This window comes from Mustela nivalis (genome assembly GCF_964662115.1).
Source record: "Mustela nivalis genome assembly, chromosome: 1".
Classification (NCBI taxonomy): domain Eukaryota; kingdom Metazoa; phylum Chordata; class Mammalia; order Carnivora; family Mustelidae; genus Mustela; species Mustela nivalis.
This window is the reverse complement of record NC_139020.1, coordinates 166992934-167020309: the sequence shown is the minus strand read 5'-3', so window position 1 is coordinate 167020309 and position 27376 is coordinate 166992934. Positions and strand designations below refer to the sequence as shown.

Genomic DNA, 27376 nt, shown 5'->3' with positions numbered 1-27376 from the left:
CAAGTGTCCTAAAGACAGATTTCTGCAAACATAATGGAGGCTCACTTCTTAATTCTGGTATTAGAAAAAGAAAGGAGTTTAACTTCATTTTCTTTTATTTATTTATTTATTTATTTATTTGACAGAGAGAGCACAAGCAGGCAGACAGGCAAGCGGAGGGGTGGGGGGAAGCAGGCTTCCTGTTGAGCAGAGAGCCCGATGTGGGGCCCGATCCCAGGACCCTGAGGTCATGACCTGAGCTGAAGGCAGAGGCTTAACCCACTGAGCCACCCAGGCACCCCTAACTTCATTTTCTAACAGAGATTGGTAGGGTCTGTGAGGCACCTGAGATATACTAACATTTGTCTTTATCAAACTTTGAGAGAACAAGCAAAACAATAATCAAGTTTGGACAACTGGGAATTCACAATCTTCCTCCTTCTTCTTCTTTGATGGACAGCATGTTTCCAAGCAGCCCAAGAGTCAGTGGGAATAAAGGCCTCAAGAATCTGCAGTGTAGAAAACTAGACTAATGCTTTTGGGAAGAAGCCAAGAGGATGATGGTCATTCTCTAGGAAGGTAATGTGAGCCAAAGGTTAAGTGTTTTCTACCCAACTACTCAACAAACACAGAAGGGAGACAAAATTCAATGGCACATAATGGCATTTTCTAAGTGCCTTAATTACTTGCATTTTTGGTTATTAGTTAATGAGCTGGAAACATGAGATAAGACGATATTAACTCATGAGAGTCTGAATAATTCGATTAATATGACTTGGCAAGATGTTGCCTGGCACCCTGTTGTGATAAATAAAAATAAAATCTCTTTGGTTAAAACTCCCAAGGAAAATTACATAGTATCCCATACCTCCAGTTGCAGTAGAGTAACTCAAAATGTCTGAATTTTAATTTTGATCTTCTCTGTCCTGGCTGTAATCTATAAAATAGGAGAATGCAAAGATAGACAAATGAAACAGGCATATATTGCTATCTTTGAGTAGCCAGGAGTTTCCCCACTCCTCCAGATATGCACAGAGCCCATTGGAAAGTGTGGATTTAAAGTGTACGTTAGAGTTTTGGGATTTTTTGCTTTTGTTTTTGTTTTTTCAAGATTAAGTTAATTCAATATATGAAGTGACCAGACTCTGGCTTAAATGTCTGTCAGAAGAGGAGGGAAATCCAGTCCCTACTCTCAGAAAGGTCACAGTCTGCTAGAGCATATGATTTATTTACAACTAATATGATGTTTTTATACAATATGTTTTATATAATGATGTTTACACAATAATAGAAGTATATAAAACACAGACAAAGCATTGGTCAGAGAGATGAACCAGGAGGGACAGATGGGCAAGGGATGAGAGATAGTTATATTCCAGCCAGTCTGGAATTCGGATGAGTTAGCTAAATGGACAAAGCAGAGCTGAAGAAGGCTTCAACTGCAAAGGTCTGAGTAGATTAATGCAAAGACAGTAAAGCAGGGTCACACAAAGAAAAGTAACGTTGGGTTTTTTATGCATCTGGAGTGTAGCATGCAGTATGGTCTAGAATCATTGACAAGCAGTCAATGGGACAAATGAAAAGTTTTAAGCAGGGAAATAATCATTTTTAAAATTTTTTGCTAAGTAGACTGTTGTCTGTGGCTTGGTACTTATACAATAGCAGGAAACGTTTATAAGGATGAGGTCATAGACTCAAGTCCATGCAGGTCAACAGCAAATTCAAGTCTGTGACCACAGACATATTCCTGCCTCTCCCCAGGCATTCCTGATTAAGGTAACCCCTGACATTAGGCATTTTATTGTTGGCAGGTATGTTAGGAGCAGCAGCTGGGTATCTGAAGGGACTTGCAAATGTAAGGACCACCAAGATGACCCAAGGAACTTGGAGCCAGCTTTTCATTATTATCAAAAGCCAAATTCTGTATGCTGAGGTTAGAAATGCTACAGGAAAGAGACAGGAGGTGTTCTCATCTGTCCTTTCTGGACTGTACCTGCTGCTTCTTTGACATTATTCCTAGTTCCATTCAAACATATTGGAAAGGGGGAAATAGAGTTTTGGACCTAAGATGTGAATTCCTGTACATCACAACTCTCTTTCTGAAGCTAGGGAAGCATCACTAATTAATCATGGGACACTTTGCACTAATCCTCAGTATCCTTTTGATCTGTTCAGGCTGCTACCATAAACTATTAGCACTGGTACAGGAAATGAAGCCTAGTTGCCATCTCTGTTTTAGAACAATTCTGCAGAATGGTTTGTTAACAATGGCTTTATGAGGACATAATCCTAGTGCCATGTTGTTTAAGGTGGTGGCCACATCTATGTTTCACAATGGGCTTTCAGATGGCAAGGCTGAAAGCCAGACCTGGCAGAGTCAAAGCAAAAGTTAAAAGGTAAGGGTAGGAATAATCAAAGAATATATGTCCAAAAATCAGAGCCCAGGGTCAAAGTCACATGCTATCTCTCCCACTTGGAATACTCTTCCAACTTCTCTCTTCCTTTGGTAAATCCTGATTTATCCTTTAGGTCTCAGCTTAGAAAATGTTCTTCCTGCTCCAGCCCCCATGTGTGAATTCAGTTGCACCTTCTGTTACACTGACAGCATCCTTGACTTTCTCTATCATGGCAACTTTTACCATAGTCAAGTAATATGGGCCTTGTATGCACACCCTCCAGGGGTGTATCACATTAGTCAAGCTCAACCATCTAACACAGAATAAGCCCCATTTCAATTTTACAAATTGAACTGACATCAGAAGACAGAGAACAATAGGATCTGGCTCTCCAACCTGATTATTTCACTCAAAGTCTACATATGTATCCTGGTGACAAATAACTAGAAATATGGAGACTTTGAAACAATGTCTTAAGTAGAAAATATCTACTATTTTTCTCCTATAGCAGGGTCTTGTTTCTCCCCCCGCCCCCCCCAGGACACGATAAATCCGAAGTCTGGGCTTAAAACCCCCATTTACAATCTCTGGAAACCCCTGACTTTTGCTGAACAAATACAATCAGTAAAATAAAATGCTATAAGAACCCAGCTTGTTATTACATAAACCTATAGGTACTGTGTGTTCCTGGGTCTAAAAAGAACAATCTAAGCTGGAAGAAAAATCACAACTGTTAGAATTGGAAAGATCTCGGTTTTGTTTTGTTTTGTTTTCCTTTTTTCTTCTTTAATTGGGAGGGAAGGCTTATATTCCATTTTTGTATAACCTTAGTCAACTTACTTAGCCTTTCTGAGTTTCTGATTCATTCATTTATAAAACACTTCACTTGTGAAGATAAGATATGACATTTGTCTAAGCTGGTACCATGTTTGACCCATAAGGGACAGTGAAATAAATAAAACTATTGGTACTCATTTAAAAATTATTACTTGGATAAAGACTTACATACATTTGTCAGCTCTTTCAACCCTTATAAAGTAAGCTCTATTATTATCTCTAATTGGTAGATGATAAAATTAAGACTCAAAGAAATTCCCTGATTTCCCCAAGGATATCCAAAAAGTAGGAAGTAGATCAAGCTCTAAACCCAGATTGGTCTGATTCTATAGCCTATGCTCACCACTATGTAATACAATGGCAAGTATAGCTGGGACTAGTCAGTTTATGGACATGATAAAAATATATCCCTGAAATATAAATGATTTTTGACAAGTTCTAGATAAAACCTATATTTCCCATCTTCTCCTGACATAATAGATTAAAGATGCAGTGTACAGCTTCTCACAAAGCTTTTTTTTTTTTTTTTTAAAGATTTTATTTATTTGACAGAGATCACAAGTAGGCAGAGAGGCAGGCAGAGAGAGAAGGGAAACAGGCTCCCCGCTGAGCAGAGAGCCAGATGCGGGGCTCGATCCCAGGCCTCAGAGATCATGACCTGAGCTGAAGGCAAGGCTTAACCCACTGAGCCACGCAGGAGCCCCCTCACAAAGCTTTTTAAAGGGAACTTACTCCGTGAGGATAAACACTTTGCTCCTCTCCTTTCCTCCATTCTGCTGCCTAGAACATTAACATGATGGCTGGAGATACAATGTCAATCTCACAACAGTAAGGCAATCTTGAGCACAGGAGTCACACTAAGGATGGAAGAGCAGAAAGGAAGAATACACTGGGCCATTGATTAATGTGGAGCTACCTTCCCAGCCCTGGGCTGCCAACCACAGCTCATTTTTTATGTGAGAGGGGAAAAAATGATCTTTCTTAGTTAAGCTGCTGCTATTTGAGTTTCTTTCATATGTAGCTGCATTTAATCTTAACTAATACAGGCTTCCACTGTATTTCTCATTTTTTTTTTTTTATTTTTCAGACTCTGAGATAAAGTAGTATGGAGCCTCCAACTGTATTTTAAAATTTATAAAGCATAACTGAATCAGGCAAGGTGCCCACAAGAATAGCTAGGGAATACCAGAATGACAGAAGAATCCACTATTGCTTCTGGGTCAGGAAAATTGTAAGAAATGAAAGGAAGAGCAAATATTCATTATTCTACCTTGGAGTACTCCAAATGCTCATCTTCTGCTCCCAAGGGGAAGGCTCTCAAAGACTGAAACTTCTGAAATAAAATCTCATATTTATCTCCTCAGAGATCATTCTAACAGTTGGACTAATCTTTGTGGATTCTACCAGAGCACAAGAAACAAAAGTAGTCCATTCATCTTCATGTTCTTGCAAGAATATGATTCAAGTAGGTCCTGGAGGATCAAAGGCAACAGGGACAGAAGCACTTCCAGCAACAACCACCATGTGGGGAGCATAGACTGAGTTTTTCCTCTTTGCCAGGGAGAGTTTAACTCCTTTACTTCTTAAGACATTGAGTTCTCAGAATAACCCTATGACCACTGATCTCTCCTACAAATCAGGATATTAACATGCAGAGAGATTTTGAATTAGATATTTACATGAAAGAAAATAACTTTAAAAAAATAATGACTTTAAAAATTGACAACGCAATAATTTGAAACCCATCAAATACTTGCAGTTGCACAAACAATAGTGTGAGTGCTCTCTTTGAGAAAGAAGATGCGGGATTGGAAATATGAGTACCTCTTTAATAAGGAATTAACTTTAATTAAAAGAAGTCATGAAGTAAATCTCTAGAATGTTTAAGTGCTTTGTTTCTTCTGGTTGTAAATTCCTTCCCTGTGCAGATAGAAAAGCCACAGGATCCATCAATTGTAACCTAGAAAACACAGAGCTTTAGTTGACTGACAAACCAACTAACTCAGAAGGCCCCACAAAGTTTTTAATCATAAACAAAAGAGTTCCTCAGTACTATTTTGGCCCTTTAACACAAAGAGGTAAGAAATCTCTCTCAAGTAATTCTACCATAGTTTGTGTATAAATGCATCTGAAATATAAACCTCCATGTTGTTTAGTATCAGTGTCTATAAAATACATTTTAGAAAATTGTGGCAGGTTGTAAAATATAGTTTAAAATAAAATGATAGTTTATAGGTTAATTTTATGTTAAGTACTTCAGATATGAATGAATTTATAATAAAAATACATGCAAAAACATATTATTTCTTTAACATCTAGAAGTAAGCCCCCCTTTCCTTCAATATTATTAAAAGTCCCAAACAGTTTTTTTTTAAATATATTTTATTTATTTATTTAACAGAGCGAGAGAGAGATCACAAGTAGGCAGAGAGGCAGGCAGAGAGAGGGGGAAGCAGGTTCCCTTCTGAGCAGAGAGCCCAATGTGAGGCTCGATCCCAGGACCCTGGAATCATGACCTGAGCTGAAGGCAGAGGTTTAACCCACTGAGCCACCCAGACGCCCCAAAAGTCCCAAACAGTTTTTGAAGTGGCTTTTAAATATTGATGTATCCCTGTTGCTGGTCCCAGTAAGCCTAGATCAAATTTGGAAAAAGTCACTTAAGAGTTTAAACCTAAGCCATGTCACAAAGTTTACTTCTTCTACACAGTGAAATATGATGGTCTGGAGCATTCATTTAAAGCACAGAGTAAATATATGAGGACTAATTTCTTAGAGACCGGAAATGCCTTTCTAAGCTTTGAGCTACATTAAATGTAGACTTTTAGAAACATATGATTCTAAAATCATATGATGTGATTTTGAAGGATCTCCACAAAATTTTGCACATATGCTGTTTCTTTGATTTCCAAAATTGTTCTGTAAGAAAAATGGGATGGAGGTTAGTCCCATTTCACAGACGGAAAGTCATTGAGAGTGGGAGTGATCTTTATAGTAATGGTAGATAGTATTGCCACTTAAAAGAAGACACCCTGACTTTTTGTTCTGTACCTATTCAATTATGCTAAAATCTTCTTTTCTTTAGAAAAGGAATACGATGTCTCAAAGACAACTTTTTTCTAGCAGGCTCATTGCTCTTGGAGGTACAGCAAGGGTTACATTACAATGTGTGAAATGCTGAGAGGCACACATGCCCCCAGATCTTTCACCAACAGCCAAGCCCAATGCTGGCACATCTCTCCATGGAATCTACTCTGTTGAGTTTACTTTGAATCTGCAAAATGTGCCCAGAAAAATATAGATGGCAGTTGTTTGAGAGAGCGTGAATTCATAAGACTGCTTTACAATATTATCAGGGATTAATTATTAGTTCACTTTAGTGTCTGAAAGATTCAAAGTAGAAAAGACCCATTAGGGGAGTCCATGTTGATAAAGTGGAGGGGAGATCTGGAAAATCCCCCGTTGAATTGTTTAAGGGGACAGTCATTTCAGATTATTAAATGAAAGACAACATAGGCAGTAAGTGTGGAGATAAAGCAGGCGACAGCTAAAAAGAACATATAATCAGACGTCATCTCCTTTCTTGTATTGCCTAGAATTTGGCGTTGATAGTAACAGGCAACATACATAAGCAATCGCCAAGCACCAAGCGTAATATATGGATTATCAAGTTTAATCTTCATCCTAACTTTATGAAGTTAGGTATTATTATCTTTAACCTTACAGAGGCCCAGGAAGATTAAGAGACTTGCTCAATGTCATACAAGAAGCAAAAGAATGATTCAGGGCACCTGGGTGGCTCAGTGGGTTAAAGCCTCTGCCTTCGGCTCGGGTCATGATCCCAGGGTCCGGAGATGGAGCCGCGCATCGGGCTCTCTGCTCAGCAGGGAGTCTGCTTTCTTCTCTCTCTCTCTGCCTGTCTCTCTGCCTACTTGTGATCTCTGTTTGTCAAATAAATAAATAAAATCTTAAAAAAAAAAAAAAGAATGATTCAAAACCAGGTCTGTCTGACTCCAACAGTATGCAGGCTCCCAACCAATTAAAGCCTTCATTTATGGGTTACTGCTTCATAAGCATGCCATTTGGTTCTCATTACTCTTTTTTTTTTAATTAAGATTATTTCTTTATTTATTTGATAGAGATCACAAGTAGGCAGAGAGAGAGGGGGAAACAGGCTCCCTGTTGAGCAGAAAGCCCAATGCAGGGCTCAATTCCAGGACCCTGGGATCGTGACCTGAGCTGAAGGCTGAGGCTCTAACCCACTGAGCCATTCAGGTTCCCCTGGGTTGTCATTACTCTTAAGATATGGTTATTACTGGAAAGAAAAAAACCAAACTAAAATAATTTGAAGATTGGCTTAATTCAAAAGATCTAGTAAATCAATGAAATAACTTAACATTAGCCTTGCAATTCCAATGTCCATTTCTTTCTACCATGATGTTCACTCAATGCTTAACCAAAAGTATTAAAGTGCCTCTCTGTTCACTGTATTAGGTACTGGGCATATAAAGACTAAGACATGGTCCCTTCCTTTTAATTCAACATCTTAGGGGAGCAACTGACAAATATTTTGAAAAATAATTAGATTGTAACAAGGATATAGAAGTCTCTAGAGAAATCTGAAAAAACTTCATTTAAAAAGATCACAAAAAGGGTGTGTCTGAGTCGGTTAAGCATTAGACTCTTGATTTTGGCTCAGGTCATGATCTCAGGGTTGTGAGATTGAGCCCGGTGTCAGTCTCCATGCTCAGCAGGAAGTCTGCTTCTCTCCCTCTCTCTCACCCTCTCCCTCTGTCCCTTCCCCTACTTGATGCTCTCTCTCTAAAATAAATGAATAAATATTTTTTTAAAATCCTAATTAAGTTAGGTCTTTATACTAGATAACCTTTTAAAATGTCTCTCCAATTTATAATCTGTTATTTCTTCTCCAGTTATTAACGGTTCTATCATCACTATCCACCAATAAATTCCCTAGGGACAATATGGCTATTTTATATCTCTATTGATCATAGCTAATTTTTTTTAATTTTTATTTTTTTAAGATTTTATTTATTTATTTAAGAGAGAGACAGTGAGAGAGAGCATGAGTGAGGAGAAGATCAGAGAGAGAAGCAGACTCCCCGTGGAGCTGGGAGCCCGATGTGGGACTCGAACCTGGGACTCCAGGATCATGACCTGAGCCGAAGGCAGTCGTCCAACCAACTGAGCCACCCAGGTGTCCCATACCTAATTTTTTTTTAAAGTTTATTTATTTGTTGGAAAGAGAGAGCAAGCATGGGTTGGGGGGGGGGGGGCTGCAGAGGGAGATAGAGAATCCCAAGCAAACTCTGTTAAGTGCGGAGCCCAACATAAGCTAAATCCCAGGATCTTGAGATCATAATCTGAAAATCAAGAAATTAAGAGTGGGACACAATGACAATACCCAAGTACCTACTGACCATTAGATCAGCAGTGTACATCTAACCAGAGCTGGGCCAATCAGACTATCTCTCTAGAGGGCCTGACCTCAAACATAGAGACAAGAAACTAAGTCACATTGATAATGGTTGTTCTAGAGAGAAACTGTCCCCACTCTTTGGTGCTGGAATCCCAGAAGATGATCAGAAACCTGCCCTTCTTGGGTGGTAATGTGTCCAAAAAATTCCATTTCTTGCCTAAACTGTATAATTTAGATTTATCCCATTTGCATCTAGTCAAGTTTCAGGTTAGTAAGTCCTGAAAGATGAATAGGAGCTACCCAGACAGTGAAAAGTTGGAACCAGGGTTTAAAGATTATCAAATGTCACATTATAAATGGACTTCATCCTAGAGGTAAGAGTAAGCCAAAGACAGCTTGTGCTTGTTTTTAGAGACTTTAAACAAGCAAATTAGTGAGGGGCTAATGCCAGTAAGAAACAAGATAAAGAAATGTTTACAGAAGCAGTTGAAGATCTGTAAGGAAATGTGAAAATATTACACCCCTAAATTATTTTGGAGTGAAGCTATATACAACATAGGCTCCACTCACAAAGCCTGTTATATCTGCATTCCTTCTTGGTGGTTGTACTAAGTAAGTATCTTCTACTTGCCCTTCTAGATCTTTCCTCCAATTTGCACCCTGCATCCCAAGAGGCTGGCTGGCATATGCCACTTCTTCAAGCTTCTTTGGCCTTTGGTTTTCCAGTTGGGTTTAGCTATTGGAGTGCATCAGTGAGAGACTAGTGAGAGAAGAAAGTTCAGGGCATTTATTAAGTTCAGGGCATTTATTCCCCAGGATCCCTCTCTACAGAGTCTCCATGAACTTGAACAAAGGTTACTGCTCTTCTCAGGCAATCCTCTCCACACAGCTCTCATCTCCTCTCTCAGACTTTTTTTGCTTTAGATTTTGAGAACCATTCCTTCCCATTTCCCATTCAGATGATCCTATTTCTAACCCTAGAGTAGTACCCAATCTCTCTTGATGTCTCTTTGCCCTGACCAAGCCTTTGTAAATAGTCCCTTTCTAAAAATGTTATTCAAACTACACAGTTTGTTGGTCATCTGATTCCTGCAATCACCTGATAAAACAGAGTCCTTCTACTATCTTGCATGTGAAGACCTAAATATAAGAAATTAGTTCCCTTTAAAGCTCCCTACCTCAGGAAACAGCCCAATGTATATTGTCCTTTTTAAGGATTATCCAGGGGAGTTCTAGTGTTATTACAGTCATAACTAAACATGTTAACAGCCACAAAGAATCCAGAATTTTTCCAAGAAAAATACCCTGTGCTAACCTGAGATGAAGAATACTTCACACTAAAATGCAAGAAGTAGCAGTTGAGTAATAATAAACAGAGGAATAAGCCACAGGCAAAGTCCAACAAGCAAGGAGAACCAGGAAGACCTACCTGCCTTGAGATGGGAAGTTGGGGCCAATTGCCACATAATCTGAACTCACTTTAAGAACCAATCACCACTGCTTAGGCAGCCTGAAGGACAAAGAACAGAAGAAAGAGGAAAGGTAACTTAATTCAAACAAGCTCTTTTACAACATTGGCTTGAAACACGGTTATTACAAAGTCTGTTCCAAAAGTATATACTGGAGCTATTCCATTACATTTACATATAGAGTCCTTGATAATATCTGCTCATACAGGGAGTGATTCTTCATTGAAGCCTGATTAACTCTTTTTAATTTATTCATGCATTCATTTCTTTATCCACCCATCCATTCAACAGATAATGTCAGAGATCTACAGACGATGAGACATGGCATTATGCATGGGAGATAGGAAGGAAAACAGGAGACGTTGCCTAATTACAATCAGGTTGGGCAGACACACAAGAAAGATAAATGAACAAGTTAGTGATTCTAGGATGATGAGTGCAAAGATAATGAAATGCATAGGGTGAGGGAAGCACAGAGGAACTAGAAGTGGAGATGGTCAGGAAAAGCTTCATGGAAGAGGGACAATTAAGCTGTCTTACAATGTTAAATCTGACTGAAGAGGTGAAAGGCATATGGTATGAATCACAGACATCTTTAAGTAGAAACGTCCAAAAGAGCAAAGTGTTTTTCACATCCTTCAAGGAAACTCAGTGCCTGAAGTGATACCCAGGGGCTAAAGAACCCTCATCCTCTTTTCCAATATGTAGCTCAGTTGCTTGGCAACCACAACTGGGCTAAATCCAGTCTCATTCTCAATTAATTTGGGAAAGATCTTTGTTTTTTAAATTTATACCCTTGGAGCTTCACTTTACAAAGAAAAGGGAATAGCTTCTGGCCTTTCTATCTGATTTAACTGTGAATTTCTTGACTTTTCTTCAATCATACCACCACAATAAAGATTCAAAAAAGTCACAACTATCCCTGTTGAGGAAGTACTGGTATCATTATTTTGAAATAACTTTTTTTCCAGATACACTTGCTAGAAGCATTAAGCTTTTTGCACTCTCTTGGGAAAAAGAAAGGTGATTAAGATGGATTTTGAGTGTCTTCTAAAAACAAGGAGCTCTTGCAAATACAGGGAAGGTGTTTTGTAATTATATATAACCAACTTCAACTGCCTCTGGCTATGTAGCCAACATAGTGTCAGGTGCAAAGTGATGAAATAGCAATGTATTTCAGAGGCTTCATCCCTGAGAACTTTTAATTCTATTTTTTAAATATTTTATTTATTTACTTATCAGAGAGAGAGAGAAAGAGAGAGAGGAAGAGCACAAGCAGGGGAGCGGCAGGCAGAGAGAGAAGCAGGCTTCCCACTGAGCAGGGAGCCTGAAGGACACAGGGCTCCATCTCAGGCCCCAGGATCATGACCTGAGCTGAAGGCAGATGGTCAACCATCTGAACCATCCAGACATCCCAGAACCTTTAATTATGATACAAATGTGCTCCAGTCCTGCACAGCAAAGGATTCTTCTGTTTTCTTTTTCTTTTTTTTTTTTTTTCCCCCCTGGATCCCAGCAGGACATTATCTTCCATGAAAGGAGTTTTCAAATATTGCAATCAAAAATGAGATATAATAAGATAAAATCACATACCTACCACTGGCAAAGCATGGAAAGCCAGACTTGATTAAATAAATGTATGAAAAATAATTTACAAAGTTAATCACCTTAGTTAATACAAATTGATAGTTAATAAAGGAACAGCTGCTATTCCAGCTCACTAGTTCACCATACACAGCTTATTGTGCATACATAGATGTCTATAGAACATGCAGTACAGACTATATGTCCAGTGCTATGGACAAGTTTTCATTAAGTCTGAATTAAGAAATTTCTCCACTCTTTAAAGATAGATTCCCAAACTGAATAACTCTACCTGATCACTGGAAGGCAAAATGCCGGTACACACAGAAGAATGAAAATAACATGTATTATAGAATGGCTCATGCAGAGAAAGGGTTAAATGAAGTATAATATATGCATATTGTGAAATGCTATTGAATCATCATATGGAAACAGGCAGACGTCTATGTTCTGAATTAGAAACATCTCTAAGAAAAATACAGGTCTTAGAACAATGCATATAGTGTGAGATTGTTTTTAGGGATTAAAAAAAAGATGCGTTCATTTGTTTGTAAATGTATAAAAGGAGACAAAAGCATATGCACTGAGCAGTCTTTACTAATTACTTGACTATTAAGGTTGAGGAATGGTAGTGAAATTTCACACTCTGTGCTGAATCACTTAATGAGAGTATGTACTTGAGTATGTATTTGAAATATGAGCATTAAATATGTATACACACAAACAGAACGTTTCTTAATGAGATTTTTTTCTCTGTGGGTGTGATGCCTGTTTCCCCATGTTGCTTAAGGAGGAATAAGGACTTTATCAAAGACTTTGGGAAACCTCCTAACTAAATGTTTTCTCTAAAACTCACAGAAGCTAAATGACTTAGCCAGTGACTCCCTGCCTGCCCTTAATGTTTTTTCTTTTAATTGTAAATATATAAAAAACAAAGTATAGAAAATAATATGACATTTCCAAACATCCAAAGCCATATAAAACCAGTTAATATTTCACTATATTTTCTTCAAAACTCTGTTTTGTTTTTAATTAAAAATTATAAACAAACCTAACCCTGTCCTTTCCTATCTGCACATACACACCTATAGGGAACTACTGCTCTAAAGTTTGTAATTTTCATTCCTGTACAAATTTGTGTACTTTAACTACACATATATATATGTTAAACTACACAAATTTGTACAGAAATGAATATATATATATATATATATATATATGGTGTTGATTACTAGTTCTTTATTATGTACATAAATTATATCATAATGTCTATATCCTTTTTGCCTGAACTGGACTAGGTGGCCTGTTTTACTCCTGTTTTATGGATTTAAATAATGCAATTGGGGGTGCCTGAACGGCTCAGGGAGTTAAGCTTCTGACTCTTGATTTTGGCTCACATCAGGATCTCAGGGTCCTGGGACTGAGCCTGTGTCTGGCTCCTAGCTCAACAGTGAGTCTGCTAGATATTCTCTCTATCTCCCTGACCCTGTGCCTCTCCCCCTCTCTACAGTAAATAAATTTGTAAATAAACAAACAAACAAACAATGCAATCAAATTGCCCTTGCCCATGTTTATCTTGACAGTCAAGCCAAGAGGCTGCCCAGGTGGATCAACAAAAACGCAAGAACTGTGACTAGAGCCACTGTTGGGATTCTACACTGTCCACAGCAACGATCAGCAACGTACCCCTGACATAATGGAAAGTTTCTGCTTTGCAGGCTATATGGCTCTGTGGAAACTACTCAACTCTGCTATTACAAAGCAAAAGCAGCCACAGATATTATGTCATTGAGTAGGTGTGGCTATGTTTCAATAAAACTTTATTTATAGAAACAGACTATATGTTGTTTTGGGCCTGAGGGCTATAGTTTGCCAACCTCTGTTCCATGGAAGTGAGAGATGCAGAAGGGATTCAGCTGCCACATCTCTCTATAGAACCCTGGGGATAGTAGGGTTGATCTAAGAAGCTACCCTCCTCCATAATGTTCCATGTGCATCCTTGTGGAAACTGCCTACTATATGGAGATAAAACCCCATTAGCAAGGACCAGTACTTGGTCAAACAGCACAGAAGCTGTCTCCCTGGCTAGAACCTGGTTCCAAGTGGGAACAGCAGTGTGTCTCAATGGAAAGAGTAAAAAGCTGGCAATCAGCTGGGTTTGGGATCTGATTCCCAATTTTGCCACCATCATGTGTGTTGTCTGTGTAGTTCCATGCTAGGCACTTCTTCTTTCTGGGCATGTTTCCCTCGTGCAAAATGAGTGTGTTGGGGGCATATTATCTCTGAGGTTTCCTGCAGCTCCAAGACCCCATGATATTTGGGATAGTATAAATAAATACAATCTAGTGAAATCTCCTAAATGTTCTTTCTTGCCATAACCTAGCAGTGTTCCCTAGGAATCCTCCAGAATCATTAACAAGGAGGGTGAATGATTGATTTAAATTCTAGCAGCTCCTTTTCTCTACCTACTAGTCAGCAGAGAAAAAGGCTGACCTCAGAGAGTGACCAGGAAGGTGGAAGAATTTTAAGTTAAGGCAAAGGACCAGGGATTAAAGAACCAATAAGAGAGGAGATGTTCTACATCAAAAAAGAAGATTCACTATGGAAGGGAAACCTGTCTTCAAATATAAAGTTAGATGGTAATCATAAACTACAGCAAATTTGTTCCATATTGTCCCAGAAGACAGAAATAAATGGTATTATAGGATGGACTTGGGTTCAGCTCAAGCAAAAGAGATATTTTCTGGGAACTATAGATTTGTAAAAGTGTAGCAGCTGTTAGAGGGGTATCTCATCCATAGATGTGTCCAAGAGAAGAATGACTGAGCACTTGAGGTAGTGCAGAAGGACTGAATGAGGAGTTGGACAATATTCCTTCTAGCACTGAGATTTTTTAACTGTCCATAGAGGCTGAACTTTGGTACTTAGTACCAGAACTGACTCTCTCCTTTCTGTACAAGCCTACTACATTTTCAGGAATGCCCAGCTATTAGAAACTCTTTCAGACAAAGGAATTTTCTGTGATATTTATGCCACTCCCCAATATTTGGTACAATGATGGGAACATTGCAGGTTCTCATTATTTGCTTAAAAAATGGAATAGAGGAAGGGAAGATGGGAGAAACAGAGGAAGGAAGGACGGGGGGCAGGGAGGAAGGCAACAACTGGCAGTTACTTTATAAAATATAAATAAAAATTCAATTTATATAATATTGTAAAGGAAAATACTCAATGGTTTATATGTTCCTATTCGTACTTGAAGCTTTAGCTTCCCTAATTTCCTCTCTCAGAGGGGGTTACCCAATCTACAATCTGAACTGGTTGATTGTGCTACCCCAAATCAAGTTCATTCATTCCAACGCCTGTGGCAGGTTGGTGGAGGCAAATGTGAGATGACGCTTGGTTGGTCACAGCTCTAGTATGCCCTGTTCTTAACTTGGCAGCATCCCTCCATGTGTTCCAGAATGAAGTGGGCACCAGGATGAACATGATCATCTTCTCTGTAGCAACAAGCAGGATCCTCTGGAAGTCATGGCAGTTATGAGGAGGACTCAGCTTGAGGCTCAGATCTGCGATGCTGAGGTAGGCACATAAGGGATTCTGGGCTGTTACCAGTCTATTAACTCTGCTTTTGGAAAGGAGAGCCATAGCAGACAAAAATCAAGTGGGGAAATAAAAATCCCATTCTTTTTCCACCCATAGTATAATGAGTCATGTCTATGTATTGGGTAAGTCAGCAAATATAAAGCAGTCAATGATCTACCTTTTTGGAAACATTTAGATATAAGGTTTATTTGATTGTACCTACAACAGAGTCCAGGAAGGTATTTTTACACAGAAACAGAACATAAGGGCCCTGTATTTATTGAATGCCTTCTATGCTTGTTGCTTCTGCTGGAAAAATGAATGAATTTTCTCATTCAATCCTTGTGGGAGAGATATCATCCCCACTCAACAGATGAGAAAAACAACTCAGACTCAGGGAGAGAAATAAGGTGTCCACTGTGACAGAGCAGGTGAACCAATCAAAACCCTCAAAGCTTTAGAATTGTAATTCCAGACTCCTGATATGTCAATAATAAATCTGAGTAGCATGTTCATTTCATTTTGTCTCATGTCTCCTCAACCAGAAGATAGTACCATCCCAGAAGCCCCTGAATCTGAGAAGCCATCACCCAATTTGCCCACTAGGAATCTAAACTCCAGGATTCTGCATCTTTGGAAATGAAGAAACAAGTATTATTATTATCAGTCTGTTTCTAGAGAGGAAAGAATGAAAGAACAAATGATAGCAAGGCATTTTTTTAAAATTGGTGTTTTATTTTATGACTCTAGCCTTGAATGAATGTGATCAAGCAGGATTCTTTGAGTTCTCTTTCAACCTTGAGAGAACTCTAAAATGTCCTCTTATTATATCAGCAATGCTGCTAAAGGACATAGTCTGGACATATTAATAAACTTCTCTGAGTGGAGAGATTATACTTGGTACTTGCTAGATGACTACATTAGGTTTCCTGTTAATAACTGCACCGCAGGAACTAATATACTATCTCACTCCTCCCTAAAGAAGTATTTTATAAATTTACCCTTTAGTTCAGGGGAAAGTTGGTGAATCTCAGTTACCACAAATGAGATAAAGGATAATTTGTCAGATTAAAACCCTGGGTTAAAAATTAAACTCTAAGAATACTATATTAGCTCTGTATTGGTTTAATACTTCAGGTAATGGAGGGGTACAAATTTAGACCCTAAAATTAGAGTCATGGCTGAGGAAAGAAGTGGATTTGGCTTGAAAGGGATGATCTCAGGCAAAAGTAGGTGTGTCTTCAGATTGGGTTTTGCAAAGGAAACTAGAAATGAGGAGGAATTGTTTAAAATGAGAGAAAGCTCATTGGTCTAGATAAGATCCTGAGAAAATACAGTTTAGATCAAATCCTTTGGCTGCCAAGGGCCCTTCATCTGAGAAGCAAGGAAGGTGGGGGTATGGACATGAGACTTCTCAGGTCACATCAAGTAGAAGCCTGTAAGACATAACAATGATGACAAAGACCACTGACTGGGATGTCCCCGTGCCACCTCCTGTGGCTCCCCTCCTTGCTTACTCCATCCAACCACAGTAGGCTCCAAGCTTTTCTTGAAACTTCCAGCACACACCCCCCTTCACATAGTTGTACTTGCTGTTGTAGCTGCCTGGAATTCTTCCTCCACACCCCAGATAGTGGCCTAGAAAGTCTAGATAATGGACTAGATAGTGGAATAGATAATGGACTAGAAAGTCCTCAAGGACTTTCCCTTGAGGTCCCTTTTGAGTGAGAATTTTCCAGAACTCCCAATTTAAAATGCAACCACTCTGTACCCCTGTCCCTCAACCCGGTCACTCTCCTTGTATGCTCCTTTCCCCATAGCACTGATCACTTTCTAACATATCACTTATTTTATTCTTATTCCCTGGCACCCCTGCTCCCAAATACAAGCTTCATTAGAGTAGTGATTGTTATCTGTTTGGGTCACTACTGTGCCCACAATGGTCCCTGGCACATAGTTAAATGAATGAGAGAAAGAAAACAAAGTCAGGAAAATTTTGAAAACTATACAGAATAACGCAAGATAAATGGCTCCTGCCATTCCCACAGTTCGACTTAGCATGGGGGCTTATTGTCTGACCTCTTGCCCTTTGAAATGAGCCACTCATGTCTCAAAAGTTCTGTTCTGCTTGAAATCGTTACAGCATCACAGCAGAGAGCACTGGGAATAGATTATTCTCTGGGCTGTGACAGCTGCGGCTAGCTGTGTTCTCCGGCAAGGGGCTTGGCAATGGTGGGGTGAGGCTGGAGTCTGCCTGGACCCAGGGGCTCTTGGTTCACCATCCATTCCACCAGGCTGCCAAAACATCTGGTGAGAATGAAAGGAAACGCACAGCCAGAGCTTGCGTCTCTTCATGCCAAGCAACAGATTTATCTAAAATTTCCAGTGAATCAAACAAGACTAGAGGAATAAGGAAGAATAAACAGATGTGTAAATCTCTGCAATCCCCTGAAATTCCTCTAAAATGAGAAAAAATGGATTTTCAAAAAAGATATCAATCTATAAAGACAAACAAGATAGGAGAAGAGGTAACAGTAAATAAGAGATGTTAACTAGTCTGGGGGAGACTGAGAAACAGTGGGAGAATGACCATACTTTATTCATTCTAAAAATGCATCTTTTTCATATTTTAACACCTCTGAAAAGAAGGTGACTCTTAAAATCAGTGGCATCTTGCAATTGTAATTGGCAGTATTTTTTCATTCTTTGTTATTCCTTAGGTCATAATGGTATATCATATAAGGGAACTCAACTTAGATGAAATCAAATGTGGGAGCCACACAGAGGAATCTGAATACCAAAAGTTTGTAGAGGGCCATGTTATGGAGAGGAAACCAAGCTGCCTTCCAGAATCTCAAGAGAGACTGAGGACTTGGAAGCACCAGAAACCAGGAGAGGTGGGGCCGAAGAGAAGGGCTCATGATAGAGGAAAGATTCAAAGTTGATTAAAACACACACACACACACACACACACACACACACCCCTATGGGGTCCCTCATATCCCTGCCACCTCACACACTAATGCAATGGGTTACTACTCCTTGCGTCTAATGATGTGGATGGGGTTGCCAAATAAAAAAGGCCCAGTTAAATCTGACTTTCAGATTTGCAGGGAACATACTTACACTAAAAAAGCATTCCTTGTTTATCTGAAATTCATATTTTACTAGGCAATCTCTATTTTGTTGTTGTTTGGCTAAATCTGGTAGTTCTATCTAGGAAGAAATTGAATCAGGAGTATTCAAAACTCTGAGATGCAAGCCCCGTGAAGACTGTTGATGAAGCCCAGGACTGAAAACAAACAGTTTAAATAAAATCATATTGAATTATGACAGTCTCAGAAACACTTGGCAATTCAGGTCCAAGAGCACTGCCAGCCACGTCTACAGCCCCCACCTCCAACCACCACTGGAAGAAAGCAAAGTGAGAAAGTAGTGGAACATTCTATGGGGGCCTTGCCTATGACAGAGAAAAGACCAACTGACTTTTTGTGGTCCCCTAAAGCAGCAGCTTATCCCCTGTCTAATCATGCTACAGAGAAGCCCATCATTCAGCCAGTTTCCCTACCCTGCTCCCCCCACATATTAGACTCACACTCTGGTTTTTGCCTAACTGTTGATATGGGCAGACAACAAAAGCCTGCCATATGTTTAAGAAAAACCTGTAATGTGAAAGACAGTAACTGAAAATAACACAGAAAAAGACGCATGAGGTAAAAAGATAATATAGGGAGAGAAAAAAACTTCAAAAGATAACCAATGCCTTGTTAGAGAGAAGAAAAGATATTACATTTATTAAGTAAAAATATCAGGGTATCTTTAAAAATGAATAAGAGAAAAGAAAACTCTTGAAAATTCAAAATACAATAATCCATATTAGTAAAACTCCACTAGAAGGACTAAAAGATAAAGATGGTGAGGCCTCTCAGAAAGTAAAATAAATGGTCATACAGATGGAATATTAGAATTAAAAAAATGTAAAGAGGGGCGCCTGGGTGGCTCAGTGGGTTAAAGCCTCTGCATTCGGCTCAGGTCATGATCTCAGGTCCTGGGATCGAGTCCCGCATCAGGCTCTCTTCTCAGCAGGGAGCCTGCTTCCCCTCTCTTTCTGTCTGCCTCTCTGCCTATTTGTGATCTCTCTGTCAAATAAATAAGTAAAATATTTTTTTAAATGTAAAGAATATTGAGAGGATCCATCCAAAAAGAGCAACAGTCGACTAATAAGAGGTCTAGAAAGAGAGAAAAAAAAATAAAAAGGAAGTGCAATTATCAAAGAAGGTAAAGATATTATTTAGAACCAAAAAACTATGAGTTTCTGGACTGACAAGGCCTATGAGATGCACAGGACCAAGAATGAGAAGAATGCCACAGACTTTTTAGAACACTGGTGTTAAAGAAGTTTCTTAAACAACTGGAGGTGTCAAGTAGGCTTCTAAGCTATGGTTCAACAGCAGGTAGACACTGCATTTCAGGAAAGCCAGTCCCAAGTTGGCAGAATGAGATTGCCTACTAACACAGTGATCTCAATGATTTGGGCTAGCCTTCTGGGATTCTAGAGAATGAGGTGAAGGGTATAGGGAGTGAAATGGGTTGGAGTCACTCTTGAACAAAGAGGTCCACACTGTCTTTGCTCAAGAGAACAATGTACTTCACTTGGCCCTTATGTTGGTGCAGTTAGCCTTTTACCAGAACTCAAGTTCAGAGGGCACAAGTGGAGCTTCTGGGCACAACACCTAGTTGGTTATAAATGACACAGGGAATTGGGAAGATTTCATTGGCACAAGAGCATTCAGGAGACTCACAATTATTTGTAAATAGAAACACTATAAACAACTTTAATTAGTCAACAATAATTAAAACTAGGAAACCTCACCCCAGTATCTAGATTTCTATATTGAGGTATGTGACGTTCTAACATCAGGCTTCTCTTCTTGGAACAATTTGCTCGAGCTTCAGAGTAAGGACCTCTTTCAGATGAGGCATGCAGTTCTAACTGGCCATGAACTCTACCATTCCCTATTATCCCCAAATCCTGAGGTCAACTGTCTGGTGCCATTTATTATCAACTGGGTACTACTTTTTACTTTAAAATTGAGTAGAAAATGACCTTGTTCCTTAACGTGGTCAGCACCACCCATTCCTCACCAGCCTCTCTTGTGGACATCTAAGTTGCTAGACAGCTTTAGCAAGCCACAGAATGGCTTTCCATTACCACTGAGTCTAGCTACCACTTTAATGCTTTAGCATAAAGATAATTTTGTATATAGGGAGTCCATGGCATGGGATATGGGTGAAAACTCTCTCATGAACTAACCAATCAATTATTCTGAACCTCGGTTTCCTTCTGCAAGAGGGATTTTGTGATATTGCATTGCTAAGGTGCTGCTAATATAGTAAGACTACCATTCTATTTCTACTGGGAAAAAATATGGCTAACTGAGAACATAATTTTTTAAAATATTTTTATTTATTCAATTGACCGACAGAGATCACAAGTAGGCAGAGAGGAAGGCAGAGAGAGAGGAAGGGAGGCAGCCTCCCTGCCGAGCAGAGAGCCCGATGAGGGGCTCGATCCCAGGACCCTGAGATCATGATCCAAACCAAAGGCAGAGGCTTTAACCCAATGAGCCACCCAGGCAGCCCAAGAACATAATATTTTTATTATTAAAACTAAAGTATCATTTAATGGGTTTTTCTTCATTTGTTCCAAGTCAAACATTGAACCCTCATTTCTGTCATAGCATATCATTGTATCCCTGATTTGTCCTATCTACTACATTTTCCCAGTTCAGAACATAGATAAGGGAAAGAGATAGTAATTTATGGTGCAGTATCTCAGAGAGATTTAAGACTATAGATTCAGTCCTTCCATCTTAGCACAGAGACCTTTCACAAAGTCAGTTGAGGATGTCTCTGAAAATTAAGGAGAAAAGATCAATAATCTGGTCTTATCAGTAACAGCTACTGACAATTTTTTAAGAACTTGAGGCAGCCAAGTTTGGGCCATGATTAGATGTGGGGAATCTGAAACTCACCTGTATTTAGGACATCCCTAATTGTGTGGGGTGGGGTGGGGTATGCCTAAGCCCTCCTGCTGAGTGATCTGGGTGTGCAAAGATCCAGTGGAATGAAACACTAGGGCTGCTCGACACACTCCACACTGCCCAATGTGCTGAAGAGGATGTGCTGCTTGGGGAATGAGGTGGTACAGATGAAGGTCATGGCAAGGATTCTGCAGAACCATTGAGGGAGATGGTATAGCATATTACACTGAATGTATTCATAACCTGGAAATACACTCAGAGATATTGGAATGGATCCTTCCTGTCTTTGCTATATGCTTCTTCATTTATGTCAGTGACAAGAACCAGCTTTTTGAATAGTAGGTGGTAGGACTACATCTCACTGCATTAGGTGCTTTGTATCCATCTTCTCTGATCTTTTCAACTACCCTGCAAAGGGCATATTCACCCACCATCACCCAATTATCGATCCATCCATCCCACATGTGTTCTGAGTTCTGATGTCATGCCAGGGCCATTGTGCTGAGCACAGGGATGCAGTTGTGAACAAAATGGTCAAGATCCTGACATCCATGACACTTATAACTTATATTCTGGGGAAAGGTAGACAATAATAAATGGAACAACAGAATGTAAGAAATTAATTAGCACTCTAAAGGAATTAAGATAGGAAATAGATGAGATAAAGAGTGCTGGGCAACACAAAACACTCGTTGGTGTGTGAACGGTAATTAATGGCATGACAACACAATACAAGGAGTTATGAAGGAATATATAATGAGAGTAAACATAATTTTGATGGGGTTGGGGAAGTTTCAAAACAGACCTGTGTAAGTACGTGGCATTCAAGCGGAGACCTGAAGGGTATACAGGTGAGTAGGTAGAGTGCAGGTGGGAGGGATGTGTCAGGTGAGTTGTAAGCAAGAGGAAGTGCACAGGCATGTGCCATGAGGTAGGAAAGACCTTGGCCTGTTGGAGGCACTAAAGTAAGGCCATAGCAGGGACAGCAAGTCAGGCACAAGGGTGAGGTGAGGTAAAGAGAAAGCTTCACATGCCAAACCCCCTTGAAGACCTAGGCCATGCCTAAGGAAACAGAGGTTCACAGAGATTAAGTAACAGGTCCAAGGAACCCAAAGGCAATGATCAAGATTAAATTAGATTATGGGATGCCTGGGTGGCTCAGTGGGTTAAGCCTCTGCCTCTGGCTCAGGTCATGATCTCAAGGTCCTGGGATCGAGCCCCGAGTCGGGCTCTCTGCTCAGCAAGGAGCCTGCTTCCCCTTCTCTCTGCCTCTCTACCTACTTGTGATCTCTCACTCTCTCTCTGTCAAAAAAATAAGTAAAATCTTTAAAAAAAAAGATTAAATGAGGTTAGAATCAAACTACACAGTTTAGCGTGTTCTTTCTACTACACATACTATCCCTCTCTGTACTAAGGGACAATTAAGGCACATATGTAAATATCCTTCTGACCTAGGTCTACCAGTTCAGGAACAGATCCTTACAGTGTGTGTTTTTTAATAAGGATGACCTGACAGTGGTTCGTCCATTTCTTCCAGCACCAGAGGTCATACCAACAGCTGTGTGTCTCAGTAAGGAGACAAGACCAACTGTACACGTCAAAACTGGGCTGGAAGTGCTTAATAACTAAACTTCCAGAGCCACTGGCAAGTTAGATGAGAGAGGAATAAACAGAGTCATTATATTCCACTCTTGGTCTGTAAATCATCTGAGAGCCTCCATCATTTTTGTTGAGGTATTTTAATTGCTCTCATTTGCAGGAGCAAATTAGGTGTAGCATTGTTTTCTGGATGCTGTTCAGATTGGTGCCAGGAAGGAACAAAATGAGCAAAAAATGAAAATCCGTTTCCAAACAAAGGCCAAATTCTGCAAGTGTAATTGATTTGTAAGCCGTGTCAAGGTAGTTTCTAAGGCAAATCTGTTCAGCGCATCGTGGGGTTCTCAACTAAGGTCAAGAGAAATTGTTCAGTTAAATATGCATTTGACACCAGGAAAAGCCCCCTTGCATAGGACTCAGAGCAGGGCTTCACTGAGGCACAGTCTGTATCTAAAAATTCGGGACAAAGTGAGGAGTGTTTTCTACAGACAGGCTATTGGAACTTTGTGGAATTAAGACTTTTCTAACACATGCTAGGTAAAATGGTGATTAGGGAAGTAATTTGGAGAATGAAGACAACCCACACACCTCTCTCCATTTATCTGGGTAATGTATTTCTGTTTTCTCCTCATCAATTCGGGTTGTTCTGACTAATTTATTGCTAAATGACATAACCATAGGAAGGTGAACAGGGAAGGGGAGATTTGATTCAATTTGACAAATTTTTCATGAGTGTTTACTCTGTGCCAGCTATGGAGCAAGGCTCTAGAGATATAGTATGAAACTGGTGGTGCAAAGACAGACAGACTCATGAGAATATCTAGCTGCCCCGTAAACTTGCTGAGACCACAATGCCATTTTCAAGGACTCACACAGCATATGAGGTAGCTCCAGTGAGCACACATGCAGGATTTCCTTCAGCATTCCAATTTTAGGCATTTTATACTGTCATCCAGAGATCATCAAATAATTCCCCAAATTCCAACATTTGAAGAGCCAATTGAGACTCTTTCCTACTTGGGAATACTGAGGAACATCATAGTCTTTTGCATGACAGTGTAACTTGAGTTTAGATTTTTAAACTACTTTTATAAACTATTTTTTGTATATTTTGTATACCTTTTGCACATTTTATAAATTATCACCTATATGGGCCATTCCACAGAGATTGTCGATTTCCTATAAATTAAGTGAAACTATCAGTGGAGTATTGACATTTTACCCAACTGTCTCAAGCACTGAGAATGGAATTTCTCTGGTGAAGCAGATCAATAGAGGTGTGAGACTGGAACTAAATCAATCTGATAATAATTAACAGGCAGTTCTACTTGTTCATGAGAGGCCCACCATGGAGGGTACACAGAGACACTCTGGCAAGCAGAATTGTATGAACAATACCGTCCTTCAGTGGTGAAGAGTGAGAGTTAGGCAGGACTGTGAACCAGGGATAAAAATACAGTACAGATTCCTAAACAGCTCTCATCACTAAGCTTTAAGGTGGTGTCCCCAATTTATAAATTCTTTAAGTAGAGCTATATAAAGTTGCCATTTTAGTAAGACAAAAGAGGTCAAATATTGACAATTTTATGTGGTTCAAATTAATATATTTAGGCTAACTCTAGATTTATGAAATGCTCTTCAATAGATGAAGACAGAAGTGGTTGAAGCTTTGAGCAAAAATTTTAGGCAATTCTTGTAGATTAAGCATTAAATTAGTATATTTATGTCCCTGAGAAGCTCTGGAATAAATAACCTATTTAATAAATAAATAACCTATTAACCATAGTTAATATTAAATTATTAACTATGGTTAATAGGTTATTTATTTAATTAATATTAAATTAATAATTTAATATTAACTATGGTTAATAACCTATTAACCATAGTTCCCAATGGTCTTTGATTTTGGAACTTCTTTTTCCCCCGGAAGAAAACCTGGGGACACTTTAGTATTCAGACATGTCACTAAGAACATTTGTAGGTGACATAATGTCATTAGGGGTGATAGAGGGTTTGTGTGTTGAAAAACATGGCCTTGGGGTCTCCAGTTGTTTCAGTACAACATCTACACACATATTTACCAAGATAATCAGAGGAATTATGCCTGGATTATAAATGAGTTATCTTCATGAACAAGATATCTTGAATAACATAATATCCACACTCATAGATGTAAGAGGACAATCTGAGAGCAATAAATCCTCTCATTTTCAGCTGAAATATCTTTCAGTTCTTATCCACACATATTCCCAAGCAATAGGAGTGACAGTTTTCTTTCCTCATAGTCACAAGATTTACTTCCTGAATTATTACCTTCGGGGAGCACAGAAATGATCTGCAAATGATTTGGTTTGGGAAAATGTTAAATAGTGTTTGACAAAGTAGAAACCTGAACAAACTAGCAAGTTTGTGCATGAAGCACTCAGACCAAGGGATTATTATTAAAACAATAGCTACTGCTTTGGAGAGACTGCACTAACATCCGTTCAAAGCACACCCAGGTAACACAAAACTTGAGTCTAGAAGGATTCGGTGGCTATAATTAGATATGTTAATGATCTATTTCTTGACTTGATTTTCCTCATCTGTAAGATCAGGAGGGAAGTCCTAAACACTCCTGGGTGTTTCATTGAATACTCATTGGTCTTTTTCCTTCTATCATTCCAGCTTCTGTCTTCTATGGTTTATTTACATGCTTATCCCTCCTCCTGGGCCTCCAGGACACAAAGAAGCAAGAACTAACTGGTTTGTCTTTGCATTCCACATACCACCTATTGATGGTTAAAGGTATGGCTCTCGGCTCAGATAGCCTAGGATGGAGTTTTGATTCTAATTGCTACTGGTTGTATGACCTTGGGCATTTGCCTAACCTGGGCACCTCAGTTCAAACATCATATTGGGATTATAATCATATCTATGATATGATTTATTCAATCCATGCACTAAGAACAGTGAGTGATACATGGTCAATCCTCATGCAGTATTAACTTTTTCATACTTTAATTAGTTAATTGATAAGTATTTGTTGATTCAGTAAACATGCCAGTGATTATAATAGATGAATATTACTTCTGTATCATGAAAATAATTTTTCTACTCTGAAAAACTTCTAATTTCTCCCTGTCTTCCTCAGAACAGTATGCAAAATATTGTTCTAAACCTGGTATTTTCAGTAAGATATCTGGAAATTCCAGAATATCTTCTTATATCCAAGCTCCTTTTTACATTCCTTAATTTTCTCCCCATCTCTTGAGAATAAGTCTTCTTCACATTTTGTTGTAAATAAGATCTTTGATGGAGAATGCAATTTTATATGAATAACACTGAATTGTATTTCTGCTAAAGCTGGGGAAGTGATTACTCTGAATTAATGGTTTTTATGCTTACCAACTATCTGCTTGGTAGAATAGCTGGGAGCTTCTGCAGATACCACATTAAGAGTATTTCTGAGAGAAGGTGAGCACTGCCAAGGTATTCCCTCCTGCTGACTTTGTCCCAGTCTGGCCCTTTCTAGACTTCATACACTGGCTTAGCGCCTGTAATTCTCTCTTTCATTGAAGATTAATAGTGAATTAGAGATAAAACTCAAGATTTATTCTATACCATGCTGTTCAATACAATAGGCCCTAGCCATATGTGTTTATGGAACATTTGAAGTGTGGCTTGTCCAAATTGCAATGAGCTCCAAATGTAAGATATACACCAGTTTTAGAAGACCTCATACCCCTCAATATAAAATAACTCATTCATAATTTGTATATTTATTACATGTTAAAATGATTAAATGTTAGATATGTTGGGTGAAATAAAATATATTATAAAAATTAATTTCAGCTGTGTTTTACTTTTCTGTATGTAGCCACTGGAAAATTTTAAATTTTGTGGTTTATTTCATATTTTTACTGAATAGCACTGATCTAGCACATAATCTAGATCTAGACTATGTGACAATCCCTGTTCTAATTTCTTTATATGGGTTCTTTCACTGTATAAAGAAGTCCAATGAGAAATTATTCTTACTTTAGATTTAATAAAATTGGGAATTTCTGGAGGCTAAAAAACTCATAAGAAACAATGAGAACATTGGATTTTAGGTTTGTCTGACTCCAAATTCAGGTTCACTTAGTTACTCTAGATAACATTTAGTGCAAACTGACCCAGTGCTAAATAACGTTAAATCCTTGAGTCTGGTTGGGTTCTCCAGAAGCCGAAGCTGCAAAGGAATTTGGGGTGCAGGATTAGAGATCAATACATGTGGAAGAAAGAGGGAAATTAAGACTGAGCAAACCATAGTGAAGCTCAAGAAAGCCCCAGCCACCCTGTCAGGAAGTTCTACTGCAAATTCTGCCTGCCAGAATGACCTCTCCTTAGGCCAAAATAGCCAGACCTTATACTCCTAACTCACTTAATCACTGTGTGTGCTGCTCTGGCAAGGGCATGAACTAGGGTAGA

At 39.0% G+C, this 27376-nt stretch overlaps 1 long non-coding RNA gene across 1 annotated transcript in view; it reads right to left on the bottom strand.

The window, feature by feature from the left end:
- Positions 1-5088: 5088 nt before the first annotated feature.
- Positions 5089-27376, bottom strand: part of LOC309840786 — a 126186-nt gene continuing 103898 nt past the window's right edge. The window contains exon 3 of the long non-coding RNA XR_014298788.1: positions 5089-5172. This is a non-coding gene — a long non-coding RNA (uncharacterized lncRNA). The remainder of the gene's footprint in view (positions 5173-27376) is intronic.